We start from the raw sequence: 20906 nt of genomic DNA, 5'->3' as shown, positions 1-20906 counted from the left end.
ATAATAGGAAAATTTCCATTGCTTTCCCTTCTAATATTTCTAAAGTTTGACCTTGTAAGTAGTAGTATGTGTGCAAAACGTAATCGCCAACACTGTTTCTAAAGGATACAACTACAAAATCTTTACTTAAGATATTCTTTACTGATGAGTGTAGATTCAGTCTGAGCAACTATTCTGGACGTTAGCTAATCTGGCCAGAGGTTGGCACAGGGTATCACCCCGCAAACATCACTGAAAAGGTCTAGGTATTCTCGTCTGAGGACTGGTTATCTTGGATGGACGTACACAATTCGGAATATTGGAAGGCAGTACCCTAACCGGTGCACGCTCCTATACTGAGGTAATCCTTCCACACCTGCGTCTGTTCTTAGGCGCCATTGTCCCCGAGTTCGGGTTTATGGATGATAACAACACACTCCATCGCACTGCAGCTGTAAATATGCATTTTGAAGGTGAGGACATTGTTCCTATGGATGAACCTGTCCGTTCAACGATTTAATTCCCATTGAACACATATCGGCGCTCTGGGAGACAACAAGCGGCACGTCCAAACCAACCAGACAACGTTCACCCTCTGAAGATGGTGCTGACATAAAAATGGAAGATTTTACCGCAAGAACTTATCAACAACGTTTTTCTAAGTATGGGCAAGCGGTACAAAGCCTGCGTCGACATTATGGGTGGCCATATCTTCCCTTTGTTCCATCTTTGGCAGTAATGTATATGTATGATGGCAGCCAGTTCTATGTTGCCATTTTTGAATAAAGTCCGTCTGTACCGTTTTGTTTTGTTTCCGTGTTACGTCGGTGTTGTTGCATTCATCATTTATGTTCCTTTGGTATGCTTTTCCCATTCCATGCAACTCCTAAGAGAAACTCCAGGTAAAAACTAGACTGGTCCTTAATTTTTGCACACGACTGCAGTGGAAGTTGAAGCACATTGAGGAACAAAGCAAACTTATTCAGCATCAGAGAAACAAAAAACCTTTCCACATTTGAATAAAGTCCGTCTGTACCGTTTTGTTTCCGTGTTAGTTCGGTGTTGTTTCATTCATCATTTCTGTACCTCACCAGGTTCCTTTGGTATGCTTTTCCCATATCCAGGCAACTCCTATGAGAAGCTCGAGGTAAAAACCTGACTGGTCCTTAAATTTTGTACACCAATGTAGTAGACGTTGAGGCACATGGAGGAACAAAGCAAGCTTATTCATCATCAGATAAAAAAAAAAAAAAAAACATTTCACACACATATCCGTTCACTATAAAGGCTTGTCCAGTACTTCCTTGAATTTATTTAAGCAATGACATTCCAAAACAGCAGATGGATGTTTTTTCCAGCAATCCGTTATCTAAAGGCAAATTTCCACACACCTATTCTACAACTGCTTTTATTCAATTTGAATTTATCCTTCTCAGGTACGCATTATGGGCAAGAGAAAGAAGCCTATAAAATTGGAGCCTGCTCAGCCCATTCAAGGCCTTATGCACAGCAATGAGATCACCTCGCAGGTGCCTAGGCTCCATACGCTACAATTTGGAGAAATTAAGGCTTTCTTGCTAAGAGGACCGTTTCTTTCTCCTCGCCAATCTTTTTAACCATCACAGTATTTGCTCATGCAACCCTTCATCATTTCTAAAATGAGCGGCCTCACCATTGACTTAAAGAAATGGAAAATCACCGCATTTTCCCTAATAACAAAATTGCTCTATATCATAAAAAATATCCTTGTCCTGGTCTGGAGGACTGTCTTCACTGCCCATAGAAATTCATTTCCGACTGTACAATTACTCCCAGCTCTTTTTTATTCTCTACCCGCATAATTTTAGAAGAACACAGTTGCTGCTTTTCTCTGGGGTTATTTTTTCCAATATGCAGTATTTTGCATTTCTTAATGTTAAAAAAAATATTACATCCTGTTGGATATACCTTCATTAATGTAATTGATAAATATACAAAACAACAGTGGGCACAACAGCGAACACTCTGGAGTCATCTAATAACATACGAATGGCTATACGAATAATTGTCCCATATTTATTATTAAACAAAATCAATTAGGAAAACTACATTAAAATTTTGAAATAGATATGTAATAAAAGAAGGTCGTGTTTTAACCTCAACATAACGCATCAAAAACGTCAGGGGAAGCTGATAGCCAAAAAATCAAAACGCAAATAATAGCGCATTTATTCGTTCATATTTATCCCTAAAATAATATAATTACATCGACTGTGTAAGTTGAGAATTCCGGTCCTTCATAAAGGTACGAAGTGCCCATTTAAAGTTTATAAAAATAATATTAGTAGGAAGTGTTGATCTTTATCCCACTTAAGATCTTATTTAGTAGTGTTTCATGCGCAACAGTATCAAAAGCTTTTCTGAAATTCAAGTATAATTTGTCACATTTATGTTTGCATCCACTTCTTTTGTGGCCCCATCACAAAGGCTTACTTCCTTTTCTGCCTCCTTTAGTATAACTGGATAGATGCCAATACACACCAGGTGCCTTTTTTATGTTAAACCTCAAGAATATCTGCTCCAATTTGCTCTCAGTTATTATAATATCATTAAACTCTCTGTTAGAGTTTAATAAGCATTTGCCGTCCACTTCTCTACAATATCCGCGTGTGTGATAGTAGTTTCAAATATTCAGTCGGGTTTTCAGGTATCTGAGGAAAATCACCAAAAGGGGAACCATCGATATCAATTGAACCAATCTGGGTCATCCCTTTTTTCTAGAATTTGTATGAGTAAAGAAGACCCTGCTGTTATTCTTAACATCCTTGCCAAAAATTTTTCAAAATCTTCCTTCGCTTACCAAACCTCGTTTGGCTTCTGTGTCGCCTGATAATTTGTACGCGTCCCATTCATTTTCTTCTCTGCCATGAGCCTCGTACATCGATGAATCACCTCATTTCTGCGTGAATGTTTATTTTCAGTAGTGTAATTGATAACAAAATTTACCCGACTGCTACATTTAAATTATCTTACCAATGTAGGAGCAACTGATGGTAATTATAAAGAGAAAATACACATATATCACCCTAATATATATTATCTTCAATCTAGGATACAGTTTGGCTTAGTTTCATACTGGATATTACATGTGCAAGCAATTAGTTTGAGAGTAGTGTTGTGTATTCTTAAGGAAATATGTGTCAAGTTCGACAATAATTTAATATTGAACTATCTTCATCAGAGTGTGCGAGTTCAAAAATTATATGTTCACCTAAGGAAATAGAAAAATTTAAAAGTTCTCATTGTAATATTGTGTTTTACCCTAAGTAATTGTTAATAAATTCTGAAAGCTGTCTGTATGCGTACACTTCCATTACCGGGAACTACACTATAATGTGTAGCATTTCTTTGGTTTTGCAGGAACTTTTGTTCGGAAGACATGTAATCTAGAATTGATTGTCACTGAATCCAATGCTGGTGAATTACGGGGCAATCAATCTTAACACCAGGAAAATTGGCTTACTTTCTTCTCGAATTTCCGGATAAAAATATTTCAGCGGAATAACGATTTAATTCGTAATAAATTTGGATAGTGCCTAAGCTGATATATTTAAATAGCAATAATATATTTTCTATTCGAGAATGGTAAAATTGGAAACAAATGTTTTATACCTGGCTAAATGAGAAGAATAATTTCAAAAAAAGAAATCTAATATCTAAAAGAACACTTTTCCAACTATAGAGAACTTTGGGACTATATAGGGTGATTCACTACCAGTGCGACAAACTTGCAGGAGGTGTAGGTGGCACAAAGATGAATCGGAATCACATAGCATTGCAGGGTCCGAAATGCCTTCGTCGTGCAGTAGAGGACGTTCAACGGAAGGTCGCATGAACAGCGATCCCGCTGGAAGTCAGCATTTGCGAACAGGTTCCCGAGGAAGTAGGATGGACGAGTATTCAAACGTTGAACTGGCAGACATGCACCTCGCGTATGTAGCTGCGGACTGTAACGGGCGCGCCGGTCTGCGCTTGTACCAGGAACGTTTCCCGCACAGGCCTGCTCCTCATCATAAGATTTTCGCACGTGTGCACAGAAGATTAAGTGAGACTGTCTGTTTCACGAGAGGTACCATGAATCGAGAGCGAACGACGAGGACTCCAGACAATGACGAGAATGTCCTACGTCTTGCAGAAGGCAATCCGAGTACGAGTACTCGAGCGATAGGCCAACGATTGGATATTTCCCAATCCACTGTATGGAGGATACTGTCAACAAACCAAATGAGTTCATACCATCTGCAACGCTTCCAATCTTTGGAGCCTGCGAATTATCCACTCCGGAGGACATTTGCACTTGGTTTCTTCAACAGAAACGGTTCGCAAATGCTGAATTCCAGTGGGATCGCTGTTCACGCTACCTTCCCTTCAACGTCTTCTACCGCATGACGAAGGCATTTCGGACCCTGCAATGCTAGGTGATACCGATTCGTCTTTGTTTTTTATTTATTTTTTTATTTTTTTTATTTTATTAATAACAAGATACACAACAGGTAACCATTAACAGTGTATCTGAGATCAGATCAATAAACATAATAACAATAATATGAAATCCAACAGGACGATAAACATTGATATAGATTCAAACAATAAAAGCATATGTACAAAAGAGGATTGTATTAAGTTAAGTTACCGGTAAAACAAGTAATAATTAATCCGTTAGAGAATAGAAAAATAATATAACAAATAAAAAGCTACAATAATTAGATGTGAGCTAGTCACTTTGCAGTTTAAGTGAAGAGGCAAACTTGTGGATGGAGTTCAGTGATTGGGAGTTGTCAAAGAAGTCAATGCGAGAGTCATTTGCTGATTTGCTGATTCTGTTCAGTGGACTGAACTTCATTAAGTCCGTGCTGGCAGAGTCAAGGCGAAACGGTGTAAGGTTCCTGACTTGTCTACAAGGAGCATTAAAGTTTATTTTACTCAGGATATCAGATGCTTCGTAAATTCCAGTGATTACTTTGGCTAGAATGGCGATGTCAGCAGTAACTCTTCTAGTGCACAGAGGCCTCAGATGAAAGTAATTACACAGCGATTCATAATACACTGAGTGATAGAATAGAGGATTGCGGTACGTAAGGTAACGGACAAAGTTTTTTTGGACTGCTTCAATTTTGTTAGTTAAAGTCTTTGTTTGAGGATTCCAGATGGGTGAACTGAATTCAAGGATTGGCAGAACAATAGTTTTATAAAGGATAACCGCATATCTGTAGCTTTTGAACTTGTATGTGTTCCGTTTGATGAATCCCAGTGTTTTGAATGCTTTGCTGGTGATTTTAAGGACATGGGCATCGAATTTAGCACTGCTGGAAAAGAGAATCCCTAAGTCGTTAACTTGGTCACACCTTTCGATGATCACAGAGTTAATACTATACTCCGTATTCATTAGTTGTGGAGATCTGCAAGATGAGAAAGAGATTACTTTGCACTTCGAGGGGTTAGCAGACAAGCCATTTAGAGATAGCCACAGAGAGAATTTATTGAGAGCACATTGAAGCTGTTGAGAATCGGTAGTCTCCTTCACTGCTGAGTAGATCTTAAGATCATCTGCATAGAGAGCAACTTGAACATTGGAGGTGTAGATGAAAGAAAGAAGATCATTTACGAAAACAATGAAGAGAAGAGGACCTAAGGGAGAGCCTTGTGGTACTCCGCTTAGTGGTATAAAACAGTCTGAGTTCACTTGATCTATGATAACGCTCAAGGAACGATGCGTAATATAGCTGCGTAGCCATGAGAGCAAAGGGTCACGGATACCATATAGCTTAAGTTTTTCCAGAAGTTGTTCGTGCGGGACTTTATCAAATGCCTTGGATATGTCTGTGTAGACTGCATCAACTTGTAGGTGGTTATCAAGAGCTTCCGAGGTGTATTGCCAGAAAGGAAGTAAATTTGTGACTACTGACTTGCCACTGCAGAAACCATGTTGATTCTGATCAATAAAAGGCTTGAAGAATTCGAAGAGATGTTTGTGCACTGCTGTGTCGAAGAGTTTAGCCAGGCTGTTTTGCAAGGTTATGGGTCTGTAATCGCATACGTCATTTTTATCACCTTTTTTGAAAATAGGAACTATATTGACCTGCTTAAAGTGCTTAGGATACTTCCCCAGCCTGAGAGACAGGTTGAAGATCCGCAGTATGAGGGGTTTCAATGTAGTGACAGTCCTTTTCCAAAATAAGCCTGGAATGTCATCTGGGCCTCTAGTATAGTCATTTCTCATGCTTTTTAATGCCGAATTTAAATCTTCATCAGTGATAAAGAGATTAATGAGGATATCATCTTTAACAGGTGTGAAGTCAGGAAATGAGGCAGGTCTCAATGTATCATTTGTTTGAATTCTGGAAAAGTGTTTGAATTCTGGAAAAGTGTTTGTGCCCCCTACACCTCCTGCAAGTTTGTCGCACTGGTAGTGAATCACCCTGTATATAGGGAATGAAATATCTGTGTGATATCAACCAGACAAAAAATAAAATAATAATATTAATACAATACAATTCAATACAATTTTATTTATCAAGAGAATTCGTTTACAATAATAATAATAATAATACAATTTTATTTATCAAGAGAATTCTTTTACAATAAATATAAACGTACAATAATAATAATAATAATCGATATTTCGACGGAAATAATTTTTCCCTTATAATTAGCATTTCTGTCCTCTCGTTCTGGAATAATATGAAGAGTGAAAATTTCGAAATCATTCATTCTACTTTTAATTTTTAGAGGCTAATTCACCTTATAGAATACAATAAGTTGGCTAGAATTTAAACAACTTATAAACTTAGGCACCTTGATCTAGAAACAAAACATCTTAGAATATATATTATTTGAACTGTCTATTTATAAGAGAGGCGAATGAAGATGGAATTTTCATTTTTTTATACGAGACCGGATTTTGAACTAAAAATTGAAATTACTGTGGAGAGGTTTAGAGGGAATTGCATGAAATTTTCTTTCAGCCAACGAACTGTTCATTCTTGGAGTAGTTTACCTCCAATTGTAGTTGAGGTTAACAGCTGGAGGAAATTAAAAGTTAAGCAGGACGGATACCTACCAGAAAAGGTAAAATATGTTTTTTTTTGGTAGGACCAGCAAATATTATATCATTATATCTTGCAAGCCTCGTTGTGTCTGTATTGTTTTTTTGATTAAAACACCATCCACGAGCGGCAGGACAATAATTTACTTGAACTATAAAGCTAATATTAATAAATAACTCAACACAAAGAACTTAATTTTAATGATTATCAAAATGTCACTACTGGCTTTTATGAAATTATTGGAATTAATTCCATTATATATATATTCTGTGCCGTCTATTACCATGTATATTTTTTATTCGAGATTGAAGTAAGCTCTCTCACACAGGCAATCACTACATTTGGTTTCTTTCCTTAAAATTTGTATGAGATGAAATACATAACGAACTTGATTTTCATAAAATCGATTTTACTTTCTGTTTTAATCCTGACAGCATGATTTTTCCTGTGTTTCCAACAAAGAAACAGAAAATATACCGTGTTTCTTTGGTGGTTGGGGAATTTCCAGCTGAATCGCTTCGACATTTTCATAAAATTCTCAAAGTAAGGGCTCTTAGAGAATTTTCTATTATGTGTAGCTAACTGTTTATAATTCTTCTGTTGTGCAATATATGAAAAGCGGAAAGACATTAGAATGAAAATCTTGTTTTATAATTGAAAATGTATATGTGGTTAGGAGTTGGGTACTAATCGATCTCCTTCAGGTTTCTGAAGAGTATAAAGATGTAAATCATAGGCTGAGTTATTTTGTTCAAGGATGCAAGCCATATAATGAAAATATACTGTGTTTTGATATCTAATATGATTATTCTGGGAAGCCAGTTAAGAACATTATATCTTGCAATCCTTAGTGTTTGTGTGTTGGGTAAAAGACCAACCACGATCGACAGGACAATCATTTCCTAGAAAGTACTTCTGATATGTAACTTTGCTCTCTTCGCCTCAGAGTGCTGATTGAGACAGTGTGAAAAATGTCCAGAAAGTTCCTCATGTCATTTATACAATTCGAACCCAAAATATTTTTAGTTTATTTGGTCATGTTGGTAGATCGCGTTTCCATTTAGTGATATTTCACCCTATTCGGAAACGGGTTCCATTAAATTTCTATATAATTGTCCTTTATTTTCTAAATTATATTTGTATCGTTTCTTCAACAGTAGCGTCGTCTTCTATTTCCACCCCTCTCCTTTTCTTCATTTTGTGTTGTTTAAATCCCGAGGTCATTAAAAGAAAGAGGGAAGCAAACTAATTCCCTCCAAATTCTAATTTGTGAAGAAGCAATGAATACATTTTAATAAATAACTTGTGAATATCAAAATAAATGTCTCCAGTTGAACTATTTCCGAACCTAAAAATAGTCAAAGGTTTGTCTCATTCCATAATTTTGCCAATATAAATCTGTATAAAATTTTCTTTTTCAAGAAACTACATGCTAATTGTCAAACATGTTTGCAATAATAATGTGTATATAAGCAAACAAAAATAGATCTTAAAATACAACCTTTATAAAACGCTGAGAACAACTACTTTGGCAAACTCGATGACTCTAATACCAACACACTCAACAAATATTCATAATTTGATTGTAATATTCATTTAGGTTGGGGTGACCACTTTGAAAGTTAAAAAAAGAGTAATCCTGGGCTAAATAATAAGCTAAGCAAACAGGTCATGCCCACACTGCTCTCATATACAGCGCATGCGGGAGCGTTTTCGTCGATTAGGCAAAACCTTTTAACAGCGCCTTTTTCATATCATATCTTAACACGCATATATATACAGTAGCGCGTCTAGCAGTATCAATTTTAAGAACGTCCCTGCCAAGTGCCTGATTTCGCACCCCTAGTTTGGTGTGCGAAAGTGAGGCATTTTGCACAGGGTGCTTCTGCATCCGGTCATGCCTTATATATCTACATGACGTATTCAGCATTAGCGTCTGGTGCCGCCTGTGGTTTCCCATATCTGCGCCCTATGTTCGCTATGAAGGAATACATATCTACTGTAAATGTCCGAAAGGTGTTCTTTGTTGATTACGTAGGATTATGTTGGGTTAAGAATAGCATAACGTTCCTCTTGTTTTTATACCAGAACACTGTCAGATTTTAATGATGATTTAATGACTGTCTTGTGAACTCTTGTTGTCGAATGGTCCATTTATATTCTCATAGTGTGCATTTTGTTGCTCTGTAAAGATCATATGAACGGTTCTATTTTGTTGCTCTGTAATTATCTTAAGAACTGTTCTATTTTATTGCTCTGTAATTATCTTAAGAACTGTTTTATTTTGATTTCTGCGTAATCCAATACAGACATGGTATTTCTGAACTTATTGCATCCTAATATTTTCTGTTTCTACTGATATTTGGACATTAAAGAAAAAGTTCATATCATTTGAATAATTGATGTTTAGGATTTCATTTATTGTCAGGTTTGAATTTCATCTGCATATAGTATTTTCTTTCATTTATTTATTATTATTCATAGTCAGATTGTAATTCGCTCTGTAATTGAGGAACAAGGAATTGAACTCAAGTGAAATGCAATGATGTTAAAATTTATGGTCCAGTGAGGTTTCCACCTGTAGCTTCTCATAGCAGTGCCCTGGATATGGGCCGACCGGGCTAGCCGGGTGGTTAAAGTGCCTGCCTGGCAAACCAAAGTTCGCGGTTTTGAATACCGCCGCGGGCTTGGATCAAAATTCTGTAAAAACCTTGGAAGGTGCATTATGGCCACAGAAGACGATGCGCCAACAACTACCTTGTATATGGAAAAATCATAATAAAGGAACCTCGTTAGGAACACAAATGATGAAGAAACAACACGACACAACAATGGAAAGAAAACGGTACAAAGGAACTTTGTTTAAAAATGGCAAAATAGCACTGGCTGCCATGATACAGATGCATCATTACGAAAGATGGAACAAAGGGAAGAGGGGGACCTCAGTAGGAGATATGGCAACCACTAATATCTATGCAGGCTTTGCAACGTCTGTCCATACTTAGAACAATGTTGTTGATAAGTTCTTGGGGTAACATTCCTTCCTCTGCCAGCGCCATCTTCAACTGGTGAATATTTTCTGCATATGGGTGTGGAGGTGCCGTTTGGTGTCTCTCCAGAGCACACCATATGTATTCGATGGTAATCAGATCGTTGGACGGGCAGACCAATCCATAAGAACAATGTTCTCCCTTTCGAAAAGCATATCAACAGCTGCAGCGCGATAGGGTGTGGCGTTATTATCCATAAACATGAAATCCGGGACAATGGTACCTAGGAAGAGGCGCACATATGGAAGGATTACCTCAGTACATTACCACCTTCAAGTATCTCGAGTTGTTTACGTCCATCCAAGGATTCATCAGTCTGGCTACTTAACAGGTAATACAAATCATACAAGTCAGGATGGCTTGTTCTGGGAAGATAGTGTCCAGTGTACTGTTTATTGATTGGTGCCCTATGGTAGTCCCTGTTATCATGGTGACTTCCACTCTGCTAGGCTTTTTTTATCACTATCTTGTACACCACTTCCCAGGATTGAGCCTTTCCGGTTGTGCCTACAAATGTCTCCCAGGCCTTCACTTGCTTTTGGTTATTATGTTTGTGTACCAGTTTCTTGTGTCTTTATAGCTTTCCCTCAAAACTGCAATTTCTGCGTCCGGCCATGAGCTCCTCACGCTCTGAAACTGTTTTCTTTTTCTAATCACCTCGCACCTTATGTTTTGGATATCTGGGGTCCACCAAGGAACCGAACCGAGTGTTGGAATTTTCGTTTCATTGCAGCTTTGCTAATGCTGTTTAAGATCTTGGTGACTCTCATTTGGGTGTCGTTCTGGTCAGATTGAGAGTTAATACTATGGAGGTTCTCGGCCGCATAACGAGCAAGCAACTCCCCAAAAAGAACCCAATTGGCTTTTCGAACCGCGAAGCGGTTTAGCATCTGCTTGGGTACTGATGTCCTGTCTAGTGATCGTAGTATTTCATAGGTTATCACTCTGTGCTCGGTCGTTGTCCAAGAGTATTGGACCTTCCAGTCCGTCACGTATCTGGCAATGTTTCAGTGGCCACAGTGACATCAATTATGGCCTCCCACATAGTGTTACAAAATGTAGTGGGATTGATTTAGAACTAAAGGCGGTGAAGTTTTCAGATAGTCTTCCAGAAGCTGCCTATTTCCAGCTTCTCGTCTGTTTGGGGTCAGACTATGCCAGGCCGGAGAACGGCAGATTACATCCGCTCCAACAATAATCCTCTGGTTCTGAAGTGTGTCTAATAGCGTGTGCAGGTACCTGGTGGCGAAGGAAATGTCTTCGCCTGGCCTGAAATAGAGCAGCACCGCCTAGTGGGGACTGAATGGAGTTAGAATGTGGGCACATGCAGCCCAAGCCGTGTAGAGTTGGTTGATCTTGGTGACAGTGTATTTGGGACTGCGCACCGCAACTGCAGCCCACGGCGTATCTTCATCAGTCTGTACAATTTATAGGTAATTGGGTAGCAGCGTACCCATTTTGTATGGGTATACGGCTCCTGTAGTATTAAGATATCTGCGCCAATCTCGTCTGCTTTAATTCGAAGTTGTTCTGGCACTGCCCTGGTCCTTTTCGCGTTTTGCTGTATGATAGTAATCTTAGAGGTGTTATATCTTTTATTGTGTCTCTGTATAGTCGATTCTGGTTTGGAATGAACTCTTGGCTTTTAAGTAAGTTGGGCAGTTGGGGTCCCTGATGGAGTGGAAGTGTTGGAGTTTTAAGGAATTGCAGTTGACGCATGGTGGGTCTTTATTGGGGCAATTTTTGAATTCCTGACCTTTCCCAGAGCAGTGGGTGCAGGTTGGTGCTGTCTGGTTGCACGTATGTGTGGTGTGACCAAATATGCAACACCTGAAACATTTTGGAACGGCTGCGTGCTCCCTGAACTGGTGGGAACCTTATTCAAAATATAACTTTGTGTGGTTTTCAACACCTGCCAGGGTGCTGGGGCGAGCTCAACGACCCAGTTCCTTTTCGTCTCTGTTCTTGAGTTGGTCGAGTACCTGGATTGAATGGGTTTTGGTTCTACAGTTCTGGAGGAATATCTCTGAAGTTTCTGGTGATTATTTCCGTGGTTAATGGGCTGGGTGATATTTCTTTGTCCACATCGTAACTTGTGGTGTAGGGTCCTTCCTCCTTGGCGATTCAGCTGAGAATCCAAGGGTGGCAATTTTTGGATTTGTGATTATTGCTTGGACATCTTCCTTGAGTCAGTCTCTATTATTAATATCTTTATTGCAGGCAGTGATTGGATACATGATTGCCTGATGAAATAATACCAAACAACAGCGACAATGCTAAGGGTTTAACAAGAAATAACTAATACAAGAAAAATTACATAAAACATATATTATTACATAAAACGTTTAATTACATAAAATTTAATATTAACATGTGAAATGAAAACATGAAAAGCGATGAAGAGACGATGGCAGTCACTCGGTTGAAGACGATAGCTGGTCCCTGATGATGCGTCTTCTGTACGAGTTGTCCTCTACGAACAATTTTTAGTCCACATCTATCTCCTGGACCTTGTGGAGCATTTCCATGGGCAGGAATCTATCCCCTATCCTGAGCCTCCACTCCACAGACTGCAGAGAGGGGAGGGCTCTTATGGGTTTTGTGGGATACCTCCAATTGCACATCTGTCAAAAATTTGGTGTGTTGGCTTCACCCTTTATCATTTTAATTGACACAAGCAAGCGGATGGCGAATATCCGTTTGGAGACTTTTCTGTAATTTAGAAGTTGGGTGATATCTGAAGTACGTGTGACTGGTGGCAGATTATGCTTGAAGAGGTCCCACCGAAGAAGCCAGTACTCATCAGATGCAATGGTTTTTAGCGTGCTTTTCGTTGCCGGCGCCCAGATTTCTGAACCGTAGGTGATGACTGGCTGCAGAAACCGGTATATGTATTAGAGCGTGTACTAAGGCTCTGTGACATGAAGAAGGTGCTGTTTGGCAAGCCATCTTGATCTGCAGACCTTGTTGTGAATGTCTGCAACATGGTGTTTAAAATATAACGCCGAGAACATTGTGCTTGATGACTGAGGTGATGGGGGTTCCGTGGATTTCGAGGTTTTGTTGCGTTGGGTTTGATTTGAGTGAAAATACCATTTATGCAGATTTTTTTGGATTTATCCTAAGAGAAAACTGTGCCAAGTGTGTAATTAGATCTTTAAAGCGGATACTAATGCAGGTTCCACGCTTTGGGGGGCTGGGTTGTCTGATGATAGAGGACTAGATCTTGTAGACTTCCTTACCCCTGTGGCCTGGAAAATGATTCAGCCCAGTTGCCAACATTTCTTCTTTCTCTGGGGAGTCTTACATAGATGTTTCTATGTGCTCTGGAGCTTCTTTATCACGAAAAAGAAATTGGAAGGTGCACTCGGCTGCTACAACAAGTGACCATAGATGTATCTCATTCGAGTATGTGCTTTGTGAGCCGGAACGTACCTGGTGGGAAATTAAGCGATATGCTATTAAAACTGCTAGGTGGGATGTCTTTCATAATATAGTAAATATTGAAATAAATCAAATTAGAAGTTCGAGTGAAGGTAACGCCGAGGGAAAGGTGTTACTAATTACGGATATTTTGAACAAGGCATCACAGCAATCTATGAAAAGAAAGAAGAAGTGTTTGAAAAACGTCCCCTGGTGGAACACTGAATTGGACGAGTTAAAAAGGACAGTGAGAAGGGCTAGAAAGTTATATCAACGTGAAAGAAGAAGTATGGTAACCGGCCCAGAACTCAAGGAACAATATATGCAGAAAAGAAAGGAATATTCCAAGAAGATAAGGAGCTATAAAGATAAAGCATGGCAGGAATTTGTGAGGGTACATGGGAATCAAGACACTTGGAACCCGAGTTATAAGTTAATAACCGATAAGGAATACTTGGCTGATGTTACCTATAGTGTTGAGGATGAGAGCCAGGGAGATATTTTGACGTGGAGTCAGAGCCTCAAGGATGTTTTAAGGAACCTTTTTCCAAGAGAAGGGATTTTAAATTTTTATCAAGAAAAGATTTTAGAAGAAAATTGGCATTACAGGTCTGACGATACTGAGAATTCCTTCAGGTACGATGAATTAAATTTGGCAATAGCCCAGAGGAAGGATGGAAAAGCACCTGGATTGGATTTCTTGGTGGCTGGCCTAATAAAGCAGTTCTATTCCAAGCAAAAAGATATTCTGCTGGACATGTACAACACTTGTCTGGCGGAAGGAACATTTCCTAAGTCTTGGAGAACAGCGGTTCTGAAGGTTATACTGAAAAGTCCAGAAAAGCCCCTGAACGAACTTGCTTCATATCGGCCTATTGCCTTGATGCCGATTGTAGGAAAAAATTTAGAAAGACTTATCAGTTTTAGATTGAGAAGCAATTATGAGGCTCAGGTATTGCTTTCTAATAAATAGTTTGGTTTTAAGAAAGGTTCCTCTATGGAGGACGCTATTAGAACAATGATTAACCATGTAGAAGTAGCACAGGCACGATATGTTTTGGGTTTGTTTGTGGACTTCAGAGGTGCGTTCGACACCCTGTTGTGAGGCAGTGTCCTCCGCAGGGTTACAGTTGCACTATGTTCCATGAATCTGTATAAGACTTTTCAAAGTTATTTTTCTGATCGCTGTGTACATGATAGAACGAGCTTTGAAAAAGAAAGTTATAAGGTAGAACGCGGCTGCCCTCAGGGTTGAATATTGGGTCCTTACATATGGAACATGGTTTTAGACGAATTTTTAAATTATGGAGGACTCTCATGCAGCGGATTATGCCGATGATTTAGTTTTTATTATTAAAGGTAATTCAAGGAAAGAAGTTGAAGATAAATCTAGCGAAAATTTATTAAAATAATTGGAGTGGTTTAAAAATCATAAGCTAGATGTGTCACCAACTAAAACGGTGACTATGCTGTTGAAAGGTAAGCTACGTATCACGAGGCCACAATTAGTTAGGAGTGCTGATGTCTCCTTAAGGTATGTAAAGGCTTTGAAATTTCTGGAACTGTATCTGGAAGAGCGATTGTTTTTTACTTAGTAAGCAAAATATCTGAAGCAGAAAGTTAGGCTCCTGTACGCTAAGCTCCGCATGGTTATTCGAATAAAATGGGGAATTAAGGGCAGAGCTCTTAATATGCTATATGAATGTGTGTTTGTACCCATAATAACCTACGGAGCTGGGGCATGGTGCAGTCGAGCAACTAATTCTGCTGAGAAGAAACAGTTGCTGTCTGCTCAAAGATTAGCTCTTCTAGGTATAACCGTTCAAAGATTAGCTCTTCTAGGTATAACCGTTCAAAGATTAGCTCTTCTAGGTATGCACACACGTTTAACAAATATATAAAAATACAGCACCGGTGAGTGTCCTTCAAAAATCACAGTTGCATTGTATATCTCAACATATTTCACAAAGTTAAACCGTAATTATATGAAAAATCTTCAGCTCTAGTCCCGTCGAAACAGTGACGAATTTTTATTATTGGCCTTTCTCCAACTTGGCTGAGTTAAGAATCAAATAAGAGTAGTAGCATGGATTTTTCTCTCTGAAACTCTTGTTTTTCGCCCATATTTACAGAAGATTTAGGCCTGATAAATATTATTCCTGGCGCAATATCGCCTAAGTCGCTAAAAGCAATACAACAAACAAAAATTACAGATTACAGATAAAGCCCAGCAAACAGAAATTCAACCACAGGATACACGAAATTTACGGAAAATATACACCGAGTAATATGGGTTTTTTTAGGTGACCCTCCAAAATCCCAACTACAAAAGAAACTATCGTCAGTTTACGCAAAATGGAAAAGAGTTTAGTGTGTAGTCCACTTTCTCATTACTTGTTTTCGCACTGTTAAATATTCAGCAGATTTCTTCAACGGCTAACCGATTTTATCTTACATCAAGCAGTATACATAATTAAACAGAAATAGAATATTTTTGAAAAGGTGCTCATATCTACGGTCTCAGGAGGAATTCCATTGGGTTTTTCTTCCCAGAAACAACCAAACAGGCACAGAACGTCGGCATGGTACAGAAATATTTACAGAAGATTTAGGCCTGATAAATATAGATATTATTCCTGGCGCAATATCGCCTAAGTCGCTAAAAGCAATACAACAAACCAAAATTACAGATAACTTTGAAAAACGAAGTCTTAAGTGAACTACGAAAATAACAACCCTGCACGAAAAATATGTAAATATCTTCAGAAAATTTGGTACTCCGTTAAACTATCACTTTGTTGAAAAGAGTATACAATTAGAAACTCTGGTTGCTAATTGTACACCTAGTTGTATTCAGTTTAGAAACAAATGAATATATAACAAAATTTACGAGCATGATATTAAACGTTTATAATTAAGATACGCACATTTTTTTGCAAAAATAAACTTATTTTATTGGACATATGCATTTTTAACATACAAGTCTAAATTGTTGAGAAACAATTATTATATATGGTGCATATATAATAATGTTGCATGTTGCATAAAAATGTTGCATGCAAATTCATTAATGAAAGAAATTACACGGAATATGACGAAATGGTTGGTAGAGAGTAACATTTCATTCACCTCGTAGTTTCAGGTATGGTATTAACGTGCGAGGAATGTCAAATTTATTGTATACATCTTGTGGCTGGTCTTTGAGAATTTTTCTTATGTCCACCCGGCATAAATGTTTCAGCGAGGGAAATTGTTTCAATTTCCGTATAACGTAATTCCGTAATTTTTTCCTGCGAATTTTGAGAACAATGGACTTTCGTTTTGCCCAAGTTTCATTTGACGACTTCACGTTTGCAGCAAATAAAAGATCCACTAGGTCTTTTCTGTTATCGAAAGCGGCTAAGAAAAGTGGCGTAAAGAAGCAGCAGTGGCATTTTACGTTGGGATTGCACCCACGGCGAATAAACATTTTAAATAATGAGTTCAGTGAATACATAGCTGCAATAACAAGTGCAGGGGGACAATCTTCTGGATGAGAGTCCAAGTTAACCTTGCATTCTGTTAGGAAAGTTGCTACTTTAATGAGGTTCTCGTGGTTATATACATTACCCAAAGTTCTCACCCTGGCAGTTGCCATGCAGGCTATCAATGGAGTCCATCCGTGGCGATTTGGAACATCCGCCTGTAAAATAAATAGAAATATAAATTAGATGAAATTGGTTATTATAGAAATAGTGAATATATGAAAACATTAGCAATTATAAATAAATTTTAAGAAATATTAATATATGGGTAGGGAAGCAGAACTACTAGTGCATAGAATGTAAGAGGCAAACACCATTAAATTCGAAACTCTTTATTTAAAATACCGCTGAATAAAAGGTGGAATGATATGCATTAGAGAAACAATAAGGCAATTGGTTCAAATTAGAATGATGGTAAAAAAAAAAAAAAAAGATGAAAACGAAAATATACCATGCGCTGTTGATAGAAATGTATCAAACAATCTTGTTAGTTCTCCCCTCAGAACGTAAGACGAAACATATGAAATCAGAAGATTAGGGTTGTCAAATAACTTTTGAAATTGAAGGAAGCCCAATTGTAGTAATATTTCTGGAGGTACCCTGCAATACGCATTAATAGGGATGATACGAATTAGAAGATATTATTATTATGAAGCATAAAATGATATTTGAAATTCCAAACATTAGAATAGGTCAAATCAGAGAACATCGTAATTCAATTCAGCATGACCCTGAGTTTTTGGTAGACTGAAATACGGATTTTTCCCATTGTTATGGAAAAGTAATCTTTAAGTTGGGCTAAAAATTCTCAAGGCGGCAAAATGATAAAATAAAACAGAATATTTCAGAGAAAATAGTGGAATACTAAAATGAATAGAAATGAATTTTTTTTTCAAAGTTGGTAATCAGCATATGCTGCTGTGTTATAAAGCACACTGAATGTCCAAAACAGGAAGAAATCGTGTCAATTTATACTTATGAGTAAAGTGAACGATAGTCTCTGTTACAGAAAGAGAAGGAAAGCAAATAGTTAATTATCAGTGTTTTCAATGAAACAAAATTGTTATACGTCATGTACATGGTCTTCCATTACAAAGTGAATGATATTATTCCTCAGTTAAGTTGTTAAACTAAATTAGTTTGGATGAAGACCTACAAAAGTGGTTAGAATAGTGCATCATTACCTCATCGAGTGAGACGAACCTTGGAAATTTTATTCAGAAGCAGTTGGAGGTTTATTTTTTCATAGATGGTAGGGACTGCAGAAAGTGTAGTATTTGGGATGGCGGATATGACTTATTTGCTTTAGACATAAAATGGTGGCTCCCTAACTCAATTTTCTTATAATATTCAAGTCATTTCTTGTAAAAGAATAAGTGAAGTTAACTTCAAGATGATACGTAGAACCTTTCCGTATGAATCTTTCCAGTTAATCAAAAATCCCACATAATGATGTGCATCGATAGGCTATACTGGGAGAGAAATGAAGTGAATGAAATAGTCATTAAGAGAATAAAAATGAATTTGATAGAACGTATTGAGCGTTATAACTCTGGTTCATACTATGAAATATTCCAGTCATTTAAAAATGGAAAGTGCAGTGACAGCTCCGTTGAAAATTATGTTCAACCTCTTGGAATTCATTCAGATGAGATTGCAGTTAATAACTAATTACTTCAATGAAATTCTGTTGAAGCGCCTATTTTCAACAATTGCGCATATGAATTAGAATCGTTTATTAATTAGAATCTTTTATTAGTGCGACAGAAAATTTAATATAAAAGAACAAGGAAATATATAGAATTTATAACTTACCACTGCTCCCTTTGATATTAACAGAGATGCCATTTTAAGAGAAGGGCATAAAGAACCTGTTACGTAAATCAGAGGTGTGTTATCACAGCAATCCGCCTGGTTAATAGCAGCTCCATAACGAATTAAACATCTGGCTCCAGTAAAATTATGAAACATGCAAGACAAGATCAAAGGCGTATGTCCGGCCTCGTCCGCAGCATTTATCTCACTGCCTGCTTCCAAAAGAACTTTTATTACATCTGAAAGGGAAAAAAAAAACCAATGAAGTTCTTTATTGAAATTTAAGTACTGTTATGATTAAAAACATTTATTCTTCCAAATTCCCTATTTATTAACATTCTTCAGGGTTTCTTATCATGTCACAAGACAGGGAAGAATAACTGTAGAATTTTAAATCACTTAATATTAAAAACGGATATTTCGTTTCAAATATAAAGTAAATCCTATTCACGTTTTTCTTATATGGGATAAAAACAACGATGAATAGGACTTTGATTTTAGCTATATTAATAAAGATAACTTACCCTTTCCGCATTTCTGTGCAGCTAAGTGCAACGGGGTCTCAAATCTCGAAGTGCGGGCGGATACATCAGCTCCTGTCAGCAAAAGGTCACGCACGTCTTCTAAGTTATTTTTCAGAGCAGCTATATGTAATGGACTCATACCGTGCTCTCCTTCAGAGATAAGACACTTTAATTCATCATTTAAATAAACACCAACTCCTAGATAAAAAAGGAGGATCACTGAGTTAAATAACAATACCTAGAAATTTTATGTGATAGATTAAATCAAACAGGCTAATGGCAGCTTATTTTAATTTCAGATGTTTTATTTATCAAGTCGACCAAATAGCAACTTACTGTTTTGTACGTGTCTCCCCATGTAACAAAAGCACATGAAAGGACGTACGATAAGTGGCGCTTCAAACACTTCTAATGGACAAAGAGCTCTCCATAATATTTCGCCTTCGATCCAGTTCGTCCCCTGCTCCAACTGCATTCCGTCCGTTTCAGAATTCCACACTACGCTGTTTCGGTATGCCAAAATCGATCTGTATTCTGGACGACCCTAATGGGAGAAAAAAAATGCAACTAATATTTCCAGTAATTAATAGAATAAGATATATGAGAAAAACAGCTAAAATAGTAAAAGTATAATAAAAAATTCATAACAGAATTACTAAAGTATTGAACATCACTCTTCTATATGGACAAAAAATGTCCTCCCTAATGTGTAAACGAAATGCCTTAATGCCACTTCTTGTCTACTAAACGAAATTCAACACTACTCAATACTCTACTAATACTGAAAAATATGACATCGCTACTTGTTTATTTCTTCTTAGAATGTCAACTTCTATCGCTCCATTTGGAATAATAGCAAATATAAGTTGCGAAATCGGAAAGCGAATCCAGGATAGACGTTTGTAAAATTGAATGAGTATAAGGACATTGAGACACAAGCAATAAAAGTGCACTCCAGAATACATAACTGCCAATGTTCCGGATAATCTGCTATCTGGACAACTTTTCTCTGATGTACCAAAAGGATATAAACTATCATAAAACCGTAGTTCAATCATGTTCCATTAACAATTCAACAGCACTCAAATATAGTCTAAAAAGCACTGGATAACAAAACTGGGGTCAAATGTAACGTCCTTAAACTGATGTAAGGTAAAGGTTTCGGAAAAAAATGATTCTCTTCAAAAATTAATTTTATTTCAAAAATAAGAAGAGCTAAAAAATGTATCTTTGTTAGATAAAGGAAAATGAGTCCATAAGCCATTCCACTCATAAGAAGCAACAGCTAATATTATAGTACGTTTGTGTTTTGGGAGCATTAACAACTAAGGCCATATTGCTACGGGATAAGCGGTGGTCATTCCCTGACCTTTCCGCATTCGGTGGTGACTGGCTCGAACCCCGGTCTAATCAAGAAGTGTGTGCTATGCACTGCTGCCTCTGCCCACCTGGCTACGGAGGCCCATTAGTAGTACGTCAGAAGCACATACTTGCAAATAAATTTCT

Source organism: Mastigoproctus giganteus, chromosome 11 (genome assembly GCF_048544385.1).
Source record: "Mastigoproctus giganteus isolate SK-2022 chromosome 11, ASM4854438v1, whole genome shotgun sequence".
Classification (NCBI taxonomy): Eukaryota; Metazoa; Arthropoda; class Arachnida; order Uropygi; family Thelyphonidae; genus Mastigoproctus; species Mastigoproctus giganteus.
The sequence above is the reverse complement of the archived record's forward strand: the minus strand, read 5'-3'. Positions refer to the sequence as shown.